The sequence below is a fragment of the Miscanthus floridulus genome, unplaced genomic scaffold, assembly GCF_019320115.1.
Source record: "Miscanthus floridulus cultivar M001 unplaced genomic scaffold, ASM1932011v1 fs_550_3_4, whole genome shotgun sequence".
Taxonomy (NCBI): domain Eukaryota; kingdom Viridiplantae; phylum Streptophyta; class Magnoliopsida; order Poales; family Poaceae; genus Miscanthus; species Miscanthus floridulus.
In genome coordinates this window covers 1-17,381 of record NW_027096919.1, presented here as the reverse complement: position 1 = coordinate 17,381, position 17,381 = coordinate 1, and the positions used below count along the sequence as shown (strand labels likewise).

At 41.0% G+C, this 17,381-nt stretch overlaps 1 pseudogene; it reads left to right on the top strand.

Annotated features, from left to right (window-relative positions):
* The first annotated feature begins 1,028 nt into the window (after positions 1–1,028).
* Positions 1,029–11,011, top strand: LOC136532205 (uncharacterized; annotated as a pseudogene).
* The last annotated feature ends 6,370 nt before the right edge of the window (positions 11,012–17,381 follow it).

Sequence of the window (17,381 nt, the reverse complement as noted above, 5' to 3'; positions counted from 1 at the left end):
CTTTGCCCTTCCTTTAGACAAAGAGCCCCCAGTTTCGCCAAAAGACCTCTGCGTGTTGTCCTCCACACAAGCCTGTCGTTGGGCTACTTGCGCCTTCCCGGGGCAAGCAAAGAATCGGGAGAGGACACGTGGAAGCTTCTCGTTTGCCATAATTCTGGAAAGGTGGCAAGATCACAGGGCCCCACACTAGAAGAAAGGAGAAGTCAACCTCGAAGAGAAAAGGGCGTAGCATATTTTTTTTTCAAGATGTTTTCAAAAATGGAAAGAAATGCTCGGATAGTAAGAGACCAGACGATATAATGCACTCTAACAACCCTAATTATTTTCCGTATCTAGACTACTTGGCCATACCATAGAAGACTGTTAGGTCTTCAAGGACTGGGGTGGGGGAGAAATACAAAGCGGAAGAGTTAACCCTTTAATTTGAAAGAGTTATGCAAGATCCTGCTCCACACGAGCAGGCTAATGTAGTTCACTGGATGAGCAATGACGAGGCCCTTTCACGCTATCGCCCTGGATTGTTCACCTAGTTCAGAGAACACTCAGGTTGCTTAGAAAGCGTAGCGTTAGGAGACACCAGGGTGTTAGCATTCAAGAATGAGATCACACCAGTGGTACCAGAAGCTCCAAAGACTGTTGAAAACAAAGAGGTGGACAGACAAGGACTTGACTCATTGCCATCGGTGAAATGAATCAATTCTCATCTATCTGTCTTTCTTGGTTCAACTCGGGAAATGTTTTGAATCCATGTTATCAGTCTCAACTGGAGTAGACCCTATCCATTGGGTTCGTAGTGTTCATGTGATCGAAATGCATTGGATGTCTGCCCGTGCAATTCCAATATTTATTAGATAGACTTATTATGTCATGTCTAGATGATCACTACTGACAGTGAGATCAGAAAAGCAAGGAGCTTTCTTTCGATAGTGCTAATGTGGAAATGGAAAGATGTGAAATGAATTCATCAATCTTTTGTTATTCCTTATAGCGTACTTTATCGAAAAGGTTGAGCATTGTTTCATTTAGAGATGTAACATTAATGATTCGGAACTACTGCTTGAGAAAAGGAGCTTTTCTTATACTCAACGTCCCGAAAGAAGAGAGAAGGGCTGGAAAGAAGGAAAGAGCCTCCTCTACGCACTACTTCTCTGAGATAGCGTTAACGGAACAATTTCATTTCATAGTGCTACGGTTCGTTCCCATGAAGAAAGGTAGGTGCGAAGCGTCTGGTCGGTTTCCCTTAACAAGGGGGGCAGCACTCACAGGTTATGAGCCTTGCGAGCTGACCTAACTGCTCTAGTCCGCATGCCTACCTTTCAGGGAAGGAGGAAGTGCTAAGCCTCACCCCCGAGAAACAAAAAAGAATAGCAATGGCAGATTGGGAAAATGAATTCCTAAGAAGGTTCATCTTCAACACAGCAGGCCGGTTGAGGAGCAGGGGGCAATTGCTCAGAATCAAAGAGAAAGAGCAATTCGTGTGGACAGAGGCTCACCAAAAGGTGTTTAATTCAATCAAACAGTACCAGACGAAACCTCCTGTGTTGATGCCGCCGAAACAAGGGCCAGCCAGTGATCTTGTATTTATCTCCCTCTGAAGAATCAATGGGATGCTTTCTGGCTCCTTTCACTTACGTTATACTCGCTTTCTGGCTCCTTGAATCCTAAGAAAAAGATTCTTTTGTTTTCCGGAGATATTCATTTTCCTGAAGAGGCAGATAAGATAATATTAGGAGGCTGTTTGGGATCAATTTAGCAACACAACATTGAACTATGACTTGGAAATAGGATTACGCTATCTATGAGAACGAAACTCGGAAGAAGATCTAGTTTCAAGTCAGCTAGGAAGACCTCTTTCTTAAATGAAAGGGAAGGGGGGTTGGAAACCAACGGAAAATCAAGTATCATGTTGCTCCTCGGAAAACGCGTATAGTAGTCTCATTGGCCTTGCCTTCACCGATGGCACTTCAAGAATTCTGTCTAGAGCTAGATCCCATCCCGTATCAATGGAATGTAGGAGGGCGAAGAAAGCCGTTGATTCTTCCCTCGGACGTATACATATAAATCGAATTGTCACTAAAAGAAAGTAAAGTAAGTTGGGTGGGTTGAGCTGTGGAAGTAAGTTCCCTTTTCAGAACCTAGATCACTCTACACATTATCGATCGGGAAACAGGAGCTGACCTATCCGTTCGTGCTATAGCAGTAAATGGGGATCGAATCTGTTCGTATCCTAGAGCTTCTTTGGATATTTATCTCACGTGACGGCACGCTTTATAGGCTTTCGCGGTTGGTCTGGCAATCCAGCTTATGTGGGTTATTTGATTTTTAGAACAGGGATGGCAGACGACTACTATTCGGAGAAAGACACTGGTCAAAGGAGTGATCCCCTGGTCGATTCCAAATGCAACATTTCCCGGATCTGCTTTACAGGAGTGATGCCCAGGCTTTCTTGGGTAACGAGTCCTTCTCCGGCTTGACTACTGAAACCCGCGCTTCCTGCTCCAAATGTCAAGTAACGAACAAGCATATCAATCGTATCAATTATCTGGTTGTGTAGGTATCCTTTTGCTTGGCTAAGGAATAACTTCCCACTTTTGCGCTTTCGAACTACTGGTTAGGTCATCACCTTTCTTTGATGTTTACACTTACTCTGAGTGGTTAGAAGATCAGCTGCTAACCTATTTTCATTTCTAACTTACCACCTGTATCTCCGGAAACGAAAACCGGAAATGACAATCCTTTCAACTGTCTGTACTAAATTACTTTGTACGAATGCACATCTCCATCTCGGCCGTCGGGTAGCAGCTACCCATTTGAAAGTCTATATCCGTGGTTTCAGAAATGGAATTGCTATTCTCGATTCAGACAAGACACTGATTTGTTTACGAAACGCTATTCATTTTATAGGATCTCTCATTCGTAAAAAAGGCCGTTCCTTCTTTTTAAAGACTAATCATTTCTTTATATATTCGATAATGGAAAAAATGTGGAGCTGTATCAATGATTCTCAATGGAAGATCGAGGCTTTTTTGACCAATTCTTATGCTAATCCTAAGAAATTCCATTCAAGAAAGAATCAAATCAATTTTGGGTTGAACCAACAACCTGATTGTGTGGTTATTCTTCATCCAGATAGAAAGTCATCGGTCATACTAGAAGCTGATCGATCACTAATACCTATTGCATCCTTAGTTGATTCTACGATCCCATGTGAATACTATAAAAGAATCAATTATCACATCCTTGTGAATGATCCTATACGGTTCGTATATCTATTTCATCATTCAATCATGAAAATAGTGATTCTTGAACGGAAAAGAATCAACAAGAAGCCTCGTTCCCATTTCTCTTTTTGTATAGAGAAGTCCCCCGCTGGAATAATAATCCACTCTAGAAAAGTGTCTTCTTGGACAGAGTTAGGATCAGAACTTCTCCCTGTAGTGGCCAACTACTTGCAAATTTATAGCGAAGGTGTGGAGAGTGTACCGCAGCCACAAGGGGGGTAGCTCAAGTAGTTCAGGGGATGCCAATGCCAGCCCCACAAGAGTGGACCGCCCCCCTACCCTCAATTGTGCCACCTTCTTGTTACTCGCTGACCGGGTATGTGGAGGATTGGGTGGCTTCCAATCCTACTTTCATGAGTGATGTTTTAAATTATAATATGGTGGGTCGGGGCTCTTTAGTTCACTCCTCTGGCTTTCCAGCAGCTTCAGGTAGCGGGCCCTCCCTTAACCCTGCTGGGGTCGAGGTAGTCGTCGAGCCTTCAATTCATCTGGCACCCACTGGCCCTTCGGCGGATCGGGGAGAACCTAGGAGTTCTACCCGTCCTCCTCTGAGTGGCAAAGACATTATATTTTTCAACTTAACTACTTTGTATCCTTCTAGGTCCTTGAGCCCAGGGGAAGAAACAGACTTAACAAATGAGATTTTTCAAAAAAGGAGAACATACTGGAAGAGCTTAGACGTTTAACTGGCCTAGTTAATGGCAAAATACTTTGGAAAGATGATACTTCTAGAAATACAATACGAAACCCGCAAAGCGGTAAAGAGTATTGTCCAAATATGTTGCGTATGGTTCTGGAAAGTTTGCGACGAGATGAGCAAAATAGTCCCTATTATACTAAATTCCTCAATGATAGGATTGATACCATAAAAAATGATGAATTAATTAATTTAAAACTTGAAGATCTTCCAATGGAAAAATTGGATAAATTGAATCAAGCCAAGCTACTAATTGACGTTGAATGGAGAAATAAAAATACGCAAATGAGAATAAAAAAAGAACTAAAAAAGCAACCCTAATCTTTCTTCTATGAAGAAAGTACGTAGGCACTCCTCAGTGAGGATGTTGGTTTCAAAGTCGGTTCTACACATTCGAGAAGGCACATCGGCTGGATCAGAATTCTATCGGTCGCGGAGTCGGCGAGATGGCTCTGCTCCAATGACTTGAGAAGGTGAGACGCAATCTCCATGGCTCCATGTATTTTGCATGCTCTGGCATATGTAGTGTTTCCTTCATTAGTTTCATTCATTTTAGTTTGTTTCTAGTTGCTTGCTGGACTTGCCCCATACCTTTATTTGCCTTGCATGGTTTGCCATTTTCATCCTGCTGTGAAACCAATGTATATAGCTTTCATTACTTGCTTGATAAAGCCTTAATAAATTGCTAGGTGGATAAGTGTATCGCTATGATTGGCTATAAGTCTCAGAATTCAAGTTACACTATGCTGGAAAACAAGCTAATATAAGAGAACCAGTAGCTTAATTGATATCTCAACGTATGAGTGATCTGTTATTGTAAAATGCTCATATAAAATAAATGCGGTTGAATTGTGATGGTGTCTGCCTACTTGTAGTTTGTATTTGCAGTTTAGATGATATGATTCCTCAGTTCATTTGATTTCCAATTCAAGAAAATTGGAATTGTGTGATAAGATGATAATTAGCCGATGCCCAAGGTGGTCAAATTGGTACTTGTCAGGAGATGTCATGAAACAAACATGCAAGCATAATTTATTAATTATGTTGTTCCAGATGTAGTGTAATACTTCAATAGAATGATATGCTGCATCCTTTGCTCCTTTCTATTTTATATGTACATGTGCTAAGTTCCAGTTGTTTATTGACCGAGGGAAATCCACTGCATCTCCTTTTTATTCAGGATCCACAAAAACATGTTTAGATTATTTAGTCCTTAAGTCATGGCCAATCTTTGTGTAATTTATGCCTGATGAAATGTAGAGATCAGCAGTACTACGAGAACTACGTCCGTGCACTTGACAAAGGGGAACAAGCCGACCGGTAATTCTTAAGCTCCAAACCAGACAGAGCTCTATCTCGTTAGAAATCTAATCCTAGCCCACACCCTGTCCCATGCCAATGTCGCCTTCTGGGCCCAACTTGGGAAGGCCCACCAGACCGCCGGAGTCCTCTTCGAGGTGCTCTGCGCCGTCAACAAGAATGAGAAGGTTGAAGAAGTCAACCCAGAGGTTCGTGCTCACTGTCTACTCTAATTAGCTCAATGGAAATCTAGGACTCTCGAACGCGACGACTTCCTCTGATATTCCGCTTCACAGATTATTCGCTTGCACAAGGATGTGCAAGAGAAGAAAGACATCTACGCGCCGTTCAATACAATATCCTCCCTCTCGATGCCGCGAGTGCATCCCAGTCCATCATGCAGCTGGAGGAGGTATGTACGATTCAGAACTGTGGAATGTGTTTCCTCAAAAAGAACAATGACATTGTACTGATTTAATGAAAGAAACTGACTTGGTCAGATTGCAATATTAACAGATCAAAGCAGCAGTCGCAGCCCTGCGGAACACACACACGGGGGCTTGACCATAATGATGTGATAAGTTTGATATATTATTATGATACTATGCTTTCATTGTCGGACTTGTTGTAAGTCGTCTCCTGAAGTAAATAGTGGTGGCTAGAAATGTGTTGCGGTACTGGCATTGGATTAACTAACTGAGTTTTGAAGTAGCTGCATGCAAAATGTGAGATGACTAGTTGCATTCCATCACATGGTGAAGATTATAACTATAGTTCAGTCCAAACACACACAGAGACACATTATGCAACTGATTGGCTATTTGATTGCAATAAGACTCAACTCAAGTGCATTACTAGATAATACTAATCAAGCCCTTTTTTTTCATGCCTCTTAGTTCACTGGAACTTTTTCTTTATCCTTGAAACAGCTTGATGACCGAGCTGTCGATGTGGTGATGACTAATAAGAAAGTGATAGGAGTCGTGCTCAGCTTTCTTTCTTTTTTTTTGCCAAGGATATTCTTATGAACTTATCTAAAAATGAAAAAACAAAAGCTTTACATCATCTTTACTTAATATAGACGGAATCGAGACCTTGACTTCTTCTTAATTTGCTTCGGTTGTCCTCTTCGCTAACCAGAGTATACCACTATTTCTAACCTTTTGAAGAGACAAACCCATAGGAGACAAGGGATGAATGGCAGCTATCGAACGAACTTTGAAGAAAAGAGCAAACCCTGCCTGGATGACTGGAACTAAGGGATCGACCACACGGCCTAATATAATAATAAACTGAATAATTTGACCGAGGTATTTGGATGTGGCTCGCACTAATCTTATCCGAGACAGAGGCTCAAATAAATAAACTCCTGAGACTAGCCTAAAAGAGTTAATTGGTGCTCTGCGAGACAGGGTTTTTTGGAAAGCTAGGAACTGAAAGTAACTTACAAATGTTGTTAAATGCCGCACACTGGTCCTCCAAGCTTACTTCCCCTTCCTTGCTTGCCCAGTTTGAGTAGGGAGGGGTACCGAATTTCCTAAATTGTGCTGCCAGTGCAGGCTCTTTTTTCATATATAGGCTCTTTTTACTTATCTCTGTATAATAAGAAAAGCTAGCTTGCCTGGATCTTATTTCTCTAGTAGGAAAGGAAAAGCTTGCCTAGATCTGTTTACCTAGGAAGAAAGGAAAACATGAAATTACACGAGCTAGAAAGCGTTCTATTCTAAAGAGAAGTTGATCTGGATTCGATTACCGAGAAAAGGAATACCTTGCTTGCGCGCCTGTGGGTACCCGGATTGTAGAGTTGTCCTGAACAAAGTTAGGTTGGGCAGCCTCAAACTATTGTTCATTTTTTGACAAGTCTTTCACTATAGCAGAAAAGTAAGTTTACAGATTACAGTAGCCGAGTTTGATTCAGTAGCTAGTAACGAGTTGGCAAAGACAGGCTTGGAAAGTGAGTGGGTTGACTGACAATCTGACTGCAAGAGCAGAAGATCCAAGTTGTAAGAAGTAAATCGTACGAATCATAACAATCTAAACCTTAGACTAGTCTACTTCAAATGTGGCTAGCTGGTAGCCTAGCAGTAACGAAATTCCTGAGCTTAATTACCCGAGCTTTCCCTAGTAGTAAGTAAAGAATTACCCGACTTACAGTGTCAAAGGAGAGCTAATATCCGGCTACTTAATTGGTAGATTTGACCCGAGACTGCTTTGACTTGACATGTCCAAAAAATTTCTTCTAACCTAGAGCCACAGTGGAAGCAGATTGATATGATGAAGCAAAATCATGCCATGACGGTCTAGAGGTTGGTAAGTAGCTTTCTCTCTACATGTGTGCAACCTCCATCCTTTTATAGGACTAGATCCTCTTACCGTTGACAGCAAGCTTTTCATTAAAATGATGCATGATTGATCAACTAAAGTCTTGAGCCGGTTGCCACATACTCCCAGAAAATACCCTTCTCTTTAGCCTTTTCTATTTTCTGCTAGCATACCACCCTTTCTCACGAGCTAGGATCGAACCAGCGCTTTCCGGATTCGTGGTCCGGATAGATACCATTCTGATCGTGAGTTTTTTTCACTGTTCGAGAAGGGATCTACATCAGCTTAAGTGCTTTTGGCGTACATGTTGCTCTTCTAATTCTCATTTTCATTCTAAAAGATTAAAGCCTTCGGATTTTCCTATCAGCATAAGGTACATTACGCCATACAATCTAAATATAAAAGGGGTATGGGGCAATTAATGACTTTTCATTTTCATTCTAAAAGATTAAAGCCTTCAGATTTTCCTATCAGCATAAGGTACATTACGCCATACAATCTAAATATAAAAGGGGTATGGGGCAATTAATGACTTTGAAAACGTGAAATAGCTGATGAGAGAAGTTGTTGAGAAATAGGAAAGTGGAATGAAATCCAGTCTTAGTCAAATATTTCATATCTCTTCTTGTCCAAACAGAAGGAAAAGGAGACAATTTGAGCTGAGCGGAAAATCCATACCTCTCTTATCCATTTAGAGCATATGGATCGATTTATAAGAATCGAATGTTTTGTTTTTATGTTATTTTGTGATAGAATGAAAAGAATTCTATATAGAATGGGTTGGGAATTATGCCTAGATCCCGTATAAATGGAAATTTCATTGATAAGACCTCCTCGATTGTAGCCAATATTTTATTGCAAATAATTCCGACAACCTCCGGGGGAAAAAAGGGCATTTACTTATTATAGAGATGGTGCGATTTGACTCTTTTTTTTAGCCCTACCTATATCTCATTCTTACGAGAAAGAGAGAGGGTTCGCATAGAGAGAACAAAATTAGTAAAGGAAACCCGCGCTTGGGGAAGGTGAGGTGAACTAACAATTCCTTCTATCGTGTATCCTCGATTGATGTGGCCTCAGATGCTTCAATTGTAGATTTGAGTATTGAGCGAAAGGTTACACCTACAGGATAGGTTCTGTATTACAGGCCAATCCGACTCTACTAGTACCAATAGGCAGCATAGGGGAGAAAAGCACTACACCACGAAATAGGAATCAACAAGAGAAAAACATTTGTTAGAAATTAGCCCTTTCCTGATTGGTATCAGGGTTGTTCTAAAAGCAAGTCAATTGGTGCTTTGGAAAGTGAGTGCCAGAGGCTAGTCACTGCTTGGTTTATAGAAGGGAAGGAAGAAAGTGATACCGAAGCAGATTCAGTATAGAAAAGAAGAAATTGATACCATTCATTCCAGCTTATTTGATACCCACTTAAAGTTTCTATCAAACCATGTCTTTTTCTTATCAATCTTGTAGGAATTTCGATTGGAAGTGTGGTATTGAAGGGCGAAGCCTTTACTCTTTGACTTGTTTCTTTGAATATAACATAGTATTGACTACGCACTTCGAAAGATAATGGTGTATTTCGAGGATCAGTCCGTTTTTTATTGAATTCGCAAATTGATAGATCTGGATGATTCAAAGAATGATTCTTCCCTGGGTATTTCCCCGCTACCATTATGGAAATTGGAGCTTTTCAATTCCATTTTGGAGATTGAGAAGACCGCTCGTAACATTTTTTTTTCTTTTTATGGCTGGGTGGGCAAGAAAAGGATTTGACTCTTGAAGATATCAACTCATACGCCTGCTCCATACATTAAAAAACATTTTGGGTACTTTCTATGAGAATGGATAAATAGAAATGGGTACATTCCTCTTTCTCTTTCCTGGCCAAACTACCAAAAAAAAGAAAGAGAGAGAGCTGTAAGAGCGGTAAAAGCAAGCTCGGTGGCCCGGTTCACTACAGGTTGATGTATCCTTTTGAAAGAAAAGTAAATCTCTCTAAAAAATAAGCACTTCAACAAGTCAGGGCCCTTTTTTATACAACTCCTATGCATAATTGATAGTTTTTTGGTATTCTCCATATATATACTACTCGGTACGAAATAACAGGAAAGATAGAAATAGTGACTTTGGCTTCAAATAGAGAGCAGCTTAAAGGCAACTCGCACTGGAGGACAGCTCTAAAAAAATAACTGAACACTGGCTAGGAACTGGGTTGCACTAAGCCCGGCACTTTTTGGGCTTCTTCATGAATCTAGTTTTCAGGTAAGGTCAGATAATCTTATTGAATATATATCTGAAAGAAAGCAAAGGAATGAATCGTTTTTCCAATTACCTTCTCTCGAAAACCATAGATCTTCTGGTTACCATTGACTATGCGGCACTTTTGTCTATAGATTGAAGCAAGAAATTGCATGGAAGGGCTTGCCTTGCTAATATCAGCCTTGTTTGGAACAATAGATGCAATCCATTTCAGTGTATGTCACTGAATTCACCATTGCAGTTGAGACGTCAGGCAATTGAGCGTTCCCTAGAGTTTGGTTCAAAGGCTAAGGACTCCCTGCCACCTTCATAAGGGCACTAAGGCGGAGCACGGAAAAGAAAATGGGGCACCCATGTTTTACCTAGTCCCTAGATCTCAGGGCCGTTTTGCCAACCGCCGACATGAACAAAATCAAATTTCATTGCGGGAAATTTGGATTTCATGAGGGAGGAAAAGGCGAGGCGGAGGGTGGAGAGTCATACAATGCATTGGTGGGATGAAGGTGCTAGCTTGGCTGAGATAGGAAGTTTCGATGTGTATGTAGATTTGGTTCTAGTGCCCCCACCCTTTTCAAGATCTGTCAGGATTAGCAAGATGTTATAGTGTAAACTATAGAGAAATGGAATGAATGAAATGTATCTAAGAAGAAAGGAAGCCATGCTCCATCCTATTTATAAAAAGAACGTCACCTCTCTCCCTCTCTCTCTATATATATATCTTGTCTTTGATCTTATGATACCTACTCTCATTAGGCCATTATCCCTTAAAGGTTATATATTTTGGACATATGAGACTTATATGATGTATCTATAGATGGTGAACACCAAGAGGAACAACCAAGGAGGCAAGGACTTGCTGTTGCCACCCCCTATCACTATGGAGCAGCTGATGATGATGCAAACTCAACTGCTTCAGCAGATGGCTCAGAGCATGCAAAATAATGGGAATGAGAATGCACCCCCTCAAGTTAGAGATAAGAGGGGAGAGTTTCTGAAGGGACATCCACCTATCTTCAAGCATTCCACTGACCCACTCCAAGCTGATGACTGGCTACATGCAATTGAGATGCAACTTGAGATTGCACAGTGTGATGACAAAGAGAAGGTTTTGCATGCTTCTGGACAGCTGCAAGGGGCTGCACTTGACTAGTGGGACTCTTTCCATTTTGGCCATAATGAAGCTAATCCCATCACTTGGCAAGGGTTTCGTAGTGCCTTCCGCTCTCATCATGTGCCTGCTGGATTAATGAAACTCAAGAAGAAGGAATTCTTGGCTCTCAAGCTGGGGAGCATGTCTGTTGTGAAGTATCATGACAAGTTCTTACAATTGTCATGGTACGCACCTACTGAAGTGGAGGATGATGACAAGAGGTAGGAACTATTCATGGAAGGTTTGAATGATGGCCTCTAGTACCAATTGTTGTCTCATACCTTTGCTAGTTTTCAGCAACTAGTGGATACAGGCTTGGTCATTGAGAACAAGCACCGTGAGATGGAGGACAAGAAAAGGAAGTTCCAGTGATAGGAATATGGGAGCAACTCTCGCTTCCATACCAATTCTCAATAGACTCATCCTCAGCAGTGCTATTAGGGCCAATCTAGTCTGATCAACCGCAACCAGCAACCACAACATGCACAGCAATAGCAGCAGCAATAGTATAAGGCACTAGTTCAGCATCAGTAGCAAGCTAGCAATGTTCCTATGAAGGGCAATGTCCCTAATGCTCCACCAAAGAATGGCACACCAAAGGCACCAAAGGCACCAAATGCAGTCAATGACAATAGATGTTTCAACTATGGACAACCAAGACATTACTTCAGCAGATGTCCTAAGAAGATGGCTAATATGCAGCAGAACTATGTCTGTGGAAAGGTCAATCATGTGACCATAGAGACAGCTCAAGAGGCACATGATGTGGTGATCGGTATGTTTCCGGTCAACTCAAACTCAACTACAGTTCTTTTCAATTCTGGTGCTTCGCATTCCTTCATAGCATATACTTTCATAAAGAAGCATGGTATTCTCATATGTGTTATGAAGAAACCCATGATAGTAAACTCACCTGGAGGGGGAATGAAAGCAAATCGGATATGCTTAGCTGCTAGTCTCATCATAAGGGGGTAGAATTTCAAGCCAACCTCATAGTCATAGACTCATCTAGAATTGATGTTATCTTGGGTATGGATTGGTTGAGGTCCCAAAAGGCAGTCATAAATTGTGGGAACAGTTCTGTGAATGTAACCACTCCATCTAGAGAGAAAGTTGAGTATGTAGCAACACAGTCAGCCTCAGAGATCTATCGGGTTAATCAATTGGAGGGCACAGCCATAGAGTATATACGGATAGTAAATGAGTATCTAGGTGTCTTCCCTGAGGAGTTACCAGGTATGCCACCTGAACAAGATATTGAGTTTATAATTGAACTTTTACCTAGAACTACACCCATAGCTAAGAGACCCTATATAGTGGGAGTGAATGCATTAGAAGAACTTAAGAAACAAATAAGGGAGCTGCTAGATAAGGGTTATGTCCAACCTAGTTCTTCACCTTGGGGTGCACTAGTATTGTTTATAGAGAAGAAAGATGGTACACAAAGAATGTGCATAGATTATAGAACACTTGATGAGGTCACAATTAAGAACAAGTATCCACTGCATAGAATCGATGACCTATTTGACCAGTTGAAGGGAGCTTGTGTATTTTTGAAGATCGACCTCCGATCTAGATACCATCAGTTGAGAATAAGACATTCAGATATTCCCAAAACTGCTTTTGTGACCCAATATGGATTATATGAGTTCACAGTCATGTCTTTTGGTCTGACAAATGCACCTGCTTACTTCATGTATTTGATGAACAAAGTATTCATGGTGTACCTTGACAAGTTTGTCGTTATGTTTATTGATAATATATTAGTCTACTCTAAGAATGAAGAAGAACACGAGGAACATTTGAGGCTAGTATTGCAAAAGCTTAGAGAACATTAGCTCTATGCTAAGTTTAGCAAATCTGAGTTCTGGCTAAAAGAAGTATCTTTCCTTGGTCACATAATCTCTAATGGAGGAGTAGTAGTAGATCCCAAGAAGGTTAGAGATGTGTTGAGTTGGAAGCCACCTCAGGATGTCAGTGAGATTCAGAGTTTCCTTGGTATGGCTGGGTACTATAGGAGATTCATCGAGCGATTCTCTAAGTTGGCAAAACCTATGACTGCCCTATTAGAGAAGAATGCCAAATTTGTATGGTCTAAGCAATGTCAGGATAGTTTTGAGGAGTTGAAAAAGAGACTGACTTCGGCCCCAGTGCTTGTCTTACCTGATCTTACTAAAAGCTTCTCTATCTATTGTGATGCCTCATGGCAAGGTCTAGGCTATGTTCTTATGCAAGACGGTAGAGTTGTTGCCTATGCATCCAAACAATTGAGAAAGCATGAGTTAAATTATCCGACTCATGATCTAGAGTTAGCATCTGTGGTACATGCTCTCATGATTTGGAGGAATTATTTGATTGGTCACAAGTGTGAGATTTATACCAATCACAAGAGTTTAAAGTATATATTCACTTAGTCAGATCTAAATTTGAGGCAGCGCAGATGGCTAGAGTTGATCAAGGATTACGACTTGGAAATACACTATCATCCAGGAAAAGCTAACGTTGTAGCAGATGCTTTGAGTAGGAAGAGTTATGTTAACATGGCCTATACAACTCAATTACCTAGAGAGTTGTGTGAAGAGTTTGAACACCTAAATTTGGGCATTGTGGCTAACAATATGGAGTTAGAGGTACAACCTACTTTAGAATAAGAGATTCGTAAGGGACGGTTGAATGATGAGAAAATCAAAGATATTACTGAACGTATAGTGATTGGTAAAGCCCTAGGTTTCCACATGGATGACCAAGGAACAGTATGGTTTGGTAAAATGATTTGTGTGCCAGATGTGAAGTCTATTAGAGAGTCTATTTTGAGGGAAGCTCATGACCCAGCCTATTCTATACACCTGAAGATTACTAAAATGAATCTTGATCTTAAAGAGAGATATTGGTGGTACGGACTAAAAAGAGATGTAGCTGAACATGTCGCCTTTTCCTATTCGCTTCACTATTTTGGTCCTTGCTTGAACATGAGGTATACAAGAAACATTGTAGTGTTGGAGATCTGATTAGGCCAATGATGATAAAAAGAATTAGGAGGTGGCACTGGTTGGTTTTCTACTGGTGTCTTGGTTTTCTACATATGTTTAGTGTTCTTACTATAAATGCCTGTGTGCAACTAGGCATGTTAATTGTTAAGTGCTTGATTGATTATACCTATCTATCTAGGCAAACAAATAGGCCCTTCGCTTCTGCCTTAAGCTATTTTTCTGTCCAGTGCTTGTTTGATTCTACATTTCTATTTTGTATGCTCTAGTTCCACTAGTGAGTCCTTATGGTATTTTGAACTTGTAACATATCTGATGCCACATTTTTGTGCCAAAGATGTCTATATGGCTGTTGGATGTATTAGGATGCAGCTCATATGTTTGCTTTCTATGTCTTCTCCATGTTGACAACCAAAATATCCATTTGGTTCCAAACAAGAAGAAGGCATCGAAAGCAAATCAATGCTTTGTGTCCATCATTCACATGACTGAGGCCACTAATGTTTAAGCTGCACATGTTGCTACGGATGTGACATTCTACTTGTGAAAACTGAGGTAGCCTATTTGGGTTGTGCAGATTTGAGATGAGTCATCCCTGCTATGTTGTGTTTAATGGCCGTGAGTTAGGAGTTTACTACAACTGGCCTGACTACCAGGAACAAGTTCATAGGTTTTGTTGTGCTTGTTATAAAAAGTACAACTCCTATGAAGATGGAATTGATGCCTTCAAGTCAAGAACCAACTCAAATCCACCCTTAGCTTATGATGATGACTTCTGTCTTCAAAACCCAACAGCTGCTCCACCCTCTTTCTCCTCCAAAATTGTTGTAATTGTAGTCCTCTTAATATTTGTCTGTATCCTATGGAAGAAGATCTGAGCTCCTATACTGATTGTAAGTGTGATGGTTAGACTTGATTTAGCTATAATTGTAATGGTTATAGCTCCATTAACTGCTACTCTAGTTTGAATTATATATATCTTTGTGGTGCTACTCTAAATTTAGATGAGGTTGTACCAAGAAAATTGTTAATGGTTGTTAAAGTTGCACTTTGGTATGAGTTGTGGACTTCACTGATGGATCTTTATTATATTATTTTCCTCTTTAGTGATCTCATTACTGAGCAAGCTCTCATCCTACTACACACTAATGAAATGGAGGTGCCCCCCAATAAGACAAACGCACTAGCCAGCCTCATGGATGATGTATTTGTCATGATCATCCACCGCCTCCCCGCCCACTCCTTGTCCTGCTACAACTGTTTTAGTCACTCCTAGAAACGCCTCATCTCGGACAACCATAAGTTGATGCCCTAGACTATGGCTGGCTTCTTCTATGATGGAATCTATGACCAACAAAACTTCACCAGCATCACCAGTGTTTACCCCTCTTTGTCATTCTTTCCCTTCACCATGAACAATGTAGCTGTCTGAGATTGCTACAATGGCCTTATCCTTTGCTGGTGCCTTGGGTCCAATGGATATCGCTATGTCATCTGCAATCTGGCAACCCAGAAGTTGAAGGTACTGTCACCTAGAATCCATTCTGTTGGTGAGGCTCGATTGGGGTTCGATCTGATAGCCTCCTCACACTTCCATGTGTTTGAATATATGGAGGAGGATGGTCAGTGTGTGCGTGTGGACATCTACTCATCTAAAACTACAGCAAGGATCTTTAAAGAATCTAACTGGGCTAGGAGGCTGAGTTGACATTTTCAAAATCAACAACTGTGTTTCTTAATGGTTGTCTGCACTATATTGGGTTCTATAAGGGTTACTGTCGTATACTTACTATGGATATGGAGGAAAATTCCTAATAGGCTGTGTGGTTTTTCACGCTCCATCCATCAAGCTCAGGGTCACTTGTGTCAATGTATTGTTGGTGGTCGCAATATGTCCAAGCTTTCAATCCGGATCCTTGAACACTATGGTGCTAATAATAAATGGACATTGAAGCATACTATCAGCCTGCGTAAGTTGTTTGGAAAGACTAAGAAACAATTGGGTTACTTTGATTTTGAGTTGTGCTACATAGTGGTTATAGTTCACCTAGAATGGAATTTGATTTTCTTTGTTGGGGTAGGGTGGAAAGAGCTATCATCGCATATAACATGGACAATAGTAAAGTTCATGTCATCCCTACACATTACATTCAGTATGGTAGATGTGACATCCTACCAGAAATCATCGGTAGACCTTACTAACTTCCCTATGTTCCCTTGTTCTCGGAGTTAGAGTCATTAGCAAAGTAGTAAATAAAGCTGCATTTGATGTATCACTCTGTCATGACATGTTTAAATGGATCAATGTTGTTTGATTGTCTATGGACATGTTAATTTCCTCTTGGATGGATGTTGTCATTATTTTGCAACAACTTTAACTTGTTTGTAATGTAAGCTAAGGTTTGTGCATTGTGTTAGACGCGTTCAAACCTATAGAGGTCGGACTTTCTTGCATGTGGAGTAACATTTCAACACCAATGGCTCCACTTTGTTCCCAAAAAACACAATAATGGCTCCTATGTAGTAGTGATATATTAACCACCACGATCTCTTTCGCAACTCCGCTTGTTTTCCTTCCTTCCCCGAGCCCTCCCATTCCCACTGCAGATCTAAAATTGTTAGGAATGTGTGGTTGCCTTCTCCAAACCTACTTCACTCTTAGCCACTGCCATGGTGAAGGGCACACATGGGAGGGGAATGATAATGTGCCCGTGGTGAAGGAGGATGATGTCGTGCCCATGGTGAAGGAGGATGACATCGTGCCCATGGTGAATCAAGATGAAGCTCAGGTGTATCCCTTTGTAGATATAGATGATTGGGCAATTGGCAGCAGAGTAAGGCTTTCTTGAAGATTAGGCATGTGCTACAGAACACCGGTCAAGGCACCCTCAACCCGCCTCAGGAGAAAAAGGTGAGCAGTTATGTCTTCATTTTTCACCAACTCGCTGATGTCCTAGAAGAACTGCCAGCCTACCTAAATAAGAATCATGTGGACAACGTGGAGTACATCCTTGCCTACAACCAAAGCCGGATAGATGGTTTCGACACTAGCATCATGACGCAGCGAATCAACACTGCCCACAACACCGAGAAGCACTGGGGCAACCTGGTTCGAGCCGATGCTAAGAAGGTGGCCAAATGCATCACTACTAATGAGGACGACGATGACGTTGATACCAATGACGAGGACGAGGATGAGGATAGTGATACCGACAACGAGTAGAGGAGTAAATAAAGTTCCATTTGATGTATCTCGTGTTGCATTAGATGTATCTTCCCTATGTTGGGAGTATAGAGGGAGTACATGTTGTTACTCTTTACTTATGTTGTTACTCTTCCTTATGTATTTTCCCTTGCATTTTATGTCAGACGTGTTCAAATGT